Here is a 5,987-nt window from a genome sequence, read left to right on the forward strand (position 1 = left end):
AAAAAAAACACTAATCAGAATCAGTTCAACACCGATAACCCTGAGTCAACTTCAAGTTCTTATTAGTCCACGATTCTATATCTTCTCTCTTCCCTGCCATCAAGTTCATAAATCAGTAAACAACTGGTGGAGAAGATTTGTAGCTCAGGTAGGTGATTTTTATGTAGGTTTGTTCTCTGAGCTGGTTGGTTTGGTCGTGGTGCTTTCATCGTCCTTCACTTCACTTCTAACCGAAGTTTGTGCTGATGATGTCGTTCAGAAGGACGATGAAACCTCCACAACCAAACCATCCAGCTCAGAGAACAAACCTACATCAAAATCAGTAAACAGCCTCCACTAAATATGTATTTCAATGTGACTTAGTTTATATAAAAGCAGGACAGACCGCATCATACCACCAAAATCCTTATGTAGGATAGACTGTGAGTAATAAACTAGCAATAAATTTAGAAAACAACAATAGTTAATGCGGTTTATTAAGAGCTTATAATCAAAAGCACTACCACTCCTTTAATATTCTTTCGAATATCACAAAACCTCCAAATCATATGATTAATCAGTGTTACTTATTTAAGAATCTTATAAACCCTTCCAAATGAATTTACAAAGGGTTAATGAGTGAACAAAATCGATTAAAAATTAAACCTCAATAAATTACATAATACATCATCATCATCATATGTAACTTAGAATTTGGTACAAAGGGGCATCAATTTAAGGTGCCATAGTAGAAAAAAATATTAGGAAAGGAAAAGAAAACAAAGGTATAGGGAAATTTTAGGACTTTAACACTATAGGAGGACAAAAAATGATTGAAACTTCGCTACTGTGGATGATTCTAAGCTATATCATTTGAAGTCTTTACCCAGGGGTTACGATAGTCACGATAATCATCTATATCCATTAATCCTGTTAACGTCCCCGACCTTCGCTTTTCGTCCTCTTAATTTTGTAAACAACATCCCCGTCACGAGAAGTCAGTGAGTAGGACTTCTCTGGTAGTGGTTGTATACACGTGTCCATGTAAGCATTTGGAAAGGGAGAGCGGACTCTCACCACCATCACAAAACCTTCTCCAAATCATATGATTGTTTTCTTTTTTTATATCTTTGTCCCTAACGGTGCTTGATTTCAATTTTTTTCATATTAGCTCATTTTCCTGACAACAATAATAACTATTCGTTTGCATGTCAACTAGAATCATATCAAACAAATCAACATTATATATGTGTGTGCAAGTCTTATTAATTCATTATATATACTATTTGCTTCTTATATATTCTACTCTCTAATATTAACAATCTTTCATTATATATGTTAAATCTTTTCATATTATTTGATCTCAATCATCAATTGTTACTCCCAATGGAGCATAGGCCGTCGACCAGCATTCTGCAACACACTCTGTCCTGTGTCTTCCTTTCTAGTTCTATCTAATTGTTGTTTATTCTTCTCATATCTGTCTCTATTTCTTTGTGTAATGTGTTCTTCGGTCTTCCTCTTATTCTTTGGCCCTGAGGATTCCATGTGAGGGATTGCCTTGTGACTCAGTTTACTGCTTTCTTCAATGTGTACCTTATCCACTTCCACCTCTTCTTCCTGATTTATTCCTCCACTGAAATCTGGTTTGTTCTATTCCACAGTAGATTGTTGCTGATAGTGTCTGGGATAACTGATCCGAAGTATTTTGTGTAGACAACTGTTAATAAACACTTGTATCTTCTGAATGATGGCTTTCGTAGTTCTCCAGGATTCTGCCCCATATATTTGAACTGTCTTGGCATTTGTATTAAAAATTCTGATCTTGGTGCTGGTTGACAGTTGCTGAGTTGACTTCCAGATGTTCTTCAATTGTAGATATGCTGCTGTTGCTTTGCCGATTTGTGCCTTCACATCTCAATCAAATCCACTGACTGAGTCCACTTGCCTAATAGGTTATATTTTATTCAACTGTAATTCAATATGATTTACATCTTGATATTTTGCCTCGCTACGTATTTAATATTATTGCTCATATAGGCTTTTTGTTTGTGGAGCTTTTCGGAACTGTTTGTACTATTTCACATCAATGTTTGTTTGTTTTCCGCGCATTATTATTTCACTTTTCATTAAACTGAAGGCAATCACCTTTATTTCGATTGTTCAGTGTTCTTGTTCTTCCTTTCTTCGCCTGCCTTCACTTATTCTCTTTTCCCAATCTTTCTCAAGAAAGACCTTGTTCCTCACCTTTTTACATTAAATATGTGTCGTAGAGAAAATTGTATTGATCTTACTGTACCAATTAAGTATGCATCTCTCTTTCTCTGTGTTTAAGTACTTGTTTACGTATTTATTGACTATGTCTATTATGGTGATTAATCAAATCAAACGTATTTCCATTCTCAGAAGGGGTTTTGTGGAGATTTAGTATTTTCATAGTTGAAAGCATGAGTCAATTGAAACTAGACCACCATGGAAAACCTGGATGCTGGCTCAGTGGTCTATCGGTTAAGGGCTTTGGTTCGAGACTGGTAGGTCCTGGGCTCGAATCTCGCGAGTACGGGATCGTGGATGCGCACTACTGAGGAGTCCCATGATAATAGGACGAAACGACCGTCCAGTGTTGTCAGCTATTTCCATTCATTTGGAAGTTTTATACTTTACCAAATTTTCTGTGATCAGATTTGTGCAAACGTTTTTTGCTTGAACTACTGTTCAGAATTCCTTTCTTAGTTCATAGAAATTCAAAGCTTGATGAAATTATTTATTGTCGGATAAATGATCAGTTATTTATTTGTCTATACTTATCCTAGAAATACTGAATATACTCACTTCTGTTAAATATTTTCCTTTGAAAATCTCAATTCTTCAACAGTTCGAACTCAGATCTTAGTTAATGGCCTCACAATCTATGACCTTTAAATGTTACATACAGTGAATGCTTTCAAGTATCGACTGTCAGGAAATCTATGTTAATAAACAGACCATGTCAGGGAGTTGCTTCTTATCACTCAACACATATAAAATTTGTCAATCCCTTAAAAGTCATCAATAGCGGCTAAATTGCAACTTGACCTATCAACTGTAAAGGATTACACAAACATTACTTCACTACTTAGTAATCTGTTAGTCACCTATCAAATATCTTAGCGGTCACATCTAAGACTGTAGGTGATGCAAGTTTGAATCACATAGGGAATATCAATTCCCTGAAGATCATTCCAGATAGACTTTGTTGTAGAGTTCATTGTCGATTGGGGTAAATAAAACGAAGTATTACAATAAAAAATATCATAATCTAATTTATTTTGAAGACCAAGTTTTTTTTCTTAATACCATACATGTATGAGTACCTTGATATTGCCTTAATTCACAAGCATTCTAAGCAAAAATGGATAGTGGCTACCAGTGGAATCCAGTTTGATGCGCGTTTCGTCCTATTTGGGACTCGTCGGCTAAATAATAATGCTTGTGAATTAAGGCAATACGCACAGTATGCACATGTGCCAATGGGAGACTAATCAATTGCAGTCCTAAACATCAATGGGAAGATTGAAGTTAACAATACAAAGTGAATTTAAACTTCATCCCATTGCACATGCAATCGCCTATCAGGACTCAGTAGGTAAGTGGATAACGCGATGGTATTTGAAGCGGACGGTACTGGATTCGAGTCCCAGAGTGAACATCAACTCTGTGATGCAGGTACATCCAACTGACGAGTCCCAAATAGGACGAGATGCGCGTCAAACTTGATTCCACTGCTAGCCACTATCCAACTTTGCTTATTATGTACTTAGGTTTTTAGTAGTTGAATATGGGAGACAAGAAATTGTGTATTGATCTATATTTTATGTTAGTTGACACGAATTTTAGCAACTCAATCTTTACGTGCTTAAATGATATAATACTTTTTGATCACAGTCAGTGACATTGCTGCTTGTAATCATCTCATACATTTACATTGTTCAGTTATTAAATAATCAACAGTGTCATATTTATCTTATCCTTACAACTGATCGTATTTTATTGTTCAATACTTTGTGTGTAAATTACTGATTAGGAGTTATCAGGAGGGGGGTTTTTGTTGAGATTTTAGTAATCTCATATAGTTGAGATCATGAGTCAATTGAAGCTAGACCGCCATGGAAAACCTGGAAGCACTGGACGGCTGTTTCGTTCCTTTATGGGACTCCTCAGCAGTGCGAATCCACGATCCCGCACTCGCGAGATTCGAACCCAGGACCTACCAGTTTCGCGCCAGAGCACTTAACCGATAGACGACTGAGCCGGCATCCCACAATAGGACGAAGCGGCTGTCCAGTGCTTCCAGGTTTTCCATTGTGGTCTAGCTTCAATTGACTCATGATTAGAAGTTGGTTATTTAAATTTTTTCCTCATAACAGTCCATCTAGTTTATAATCAATCACATTTTGATGATTGAAATAATTCTGTATTGTAAATCTTTTTCTCAATTTCTTACGAACAATTTATAAAGTTGATTAAAGTTCATCATTTCTGAATGTTTTGGACAAGCCAAGTAGATCAGTATAAGTAGTAGCTTTAAAATGTACTTCAGAAATATACATACTGTGGTGAGTATCTCCACCTGTCACGTGAGAGGCTCAGGTTCGTTTCCTGGTTGTGAAGCCAACCACCAAGTGCCCTGATACGGCTGTGGATTAGAAGAGCCCTCTTTCTCTCTCTCGAAATACTCCCATACTGCTACGAGCATATACACACTACCATGGAAGTCCTACTCACTGTCTTCTTGTGACTAGGGTGTTGTTTACGAAATTAGGGATGAAAAGCTGATGGTTGTTTTTTGAAATGAATAGGTGGATACGGAGCACCCATCCTAAGGAGTTGGAAACCCTGATCCCAAACCAATGGTGCAAATGCGCTCCAAGATCCTGAAGGAACAAATAGCTCATGAACCTATTGTTGTTCCCTGGCTACCATATGACAACATTTTCTTAACGTTGCTCCACTGCCTTATGGATTAAGTCTCTAAATGATAGGCTTGAAGATTGGTAACCTTCTAAGAAAACCACCTGCCTCGTTTTGGGCACACAGGTAGTATATCTGCCTCACACACAAATCGACTGATTTGTATGAAGCATGTACATTTTGGTGCTACTTTGTAACAATGTTAGTGTTTAAATAAACAAAATAACTTTTAGTGTTCTTTCACTACTTTTTTTCGTTTCAGTTCTTAATATCAGTACATGATTGTGATGATTGTTGAGTTTCATTGAAGTTACTATCTAGTCAAAGTTAGACTACTATTGAAACTATGGAAGGAATATATGTCGGTTTTGTTCTAGTATTGGCCATTCACAATCCCTCAAGCAGGAACTGAACCTATGGCCTCTGATCTTCGCTCACGAAGGCTTGATCTCTAGATGCGAACTACGCAGAAATACCTTACTAGGACACAAAGGTCATCCAATGCCTTCAGGTTTCCAGTAGCTGCCATAACTTTGATTGGTTCTTAGTTTCAATGGAATTCTAATTAATTCAGTTTTGGCATACCTTAGCTACAAACCACTTTTTTGTAATACAAATTTTTAAAATCTGTTTATCAGATTTTTTGCGCTCTATTTAGACTTTGTCATTCTACTTTAATTATCAGAAGGGGTTTTGTGGAGATTTAGTATTTTTTCATAGTAGAAAGCATTAGTCAATTGAAGCTAGACCACCATGGAAAACCTGGTTAAGGGTTTCGGCTCGAGACTGGTAGGTCCTGGGTTTGAATCTCGCGAGAGCGGGTTCGTGGATGCGCACTGCTGAGGAGTCCCATAATAGGACGAAACGGCCGTCCAGTGTTTCCAAGTTTTCCATGATGGTCTAGCTTCAATTGACTCATTCTATTTTGTTTTTTTTCCTATTCAACGAGAAAACAAGTAGTTGAGAGATTATAGATCGGTCATTCGTGTGGTTAATACATCAAGTAATTGAATAAAATTACCATTCTAATCTTTTTATAGCTCAAGAATACTAAAAAT

Source organism: Schistosoma mansoni (genome assembly GCF_000237925.1).
Source record: "Schistosoma mansoni, WGS project CABG00000000 data, supercontig 0041, strain Puerto Rico, whole genome shotgun sequence".
In the NCBI taxonomy this organism is placed as follows: domain Eukaryota; kingdom Metazoa; phylum Platyhelminthes; class Trematoda; order Strigeidida; family Schistosomatidae; genus Schistosoma; species Schistosoma mansoni.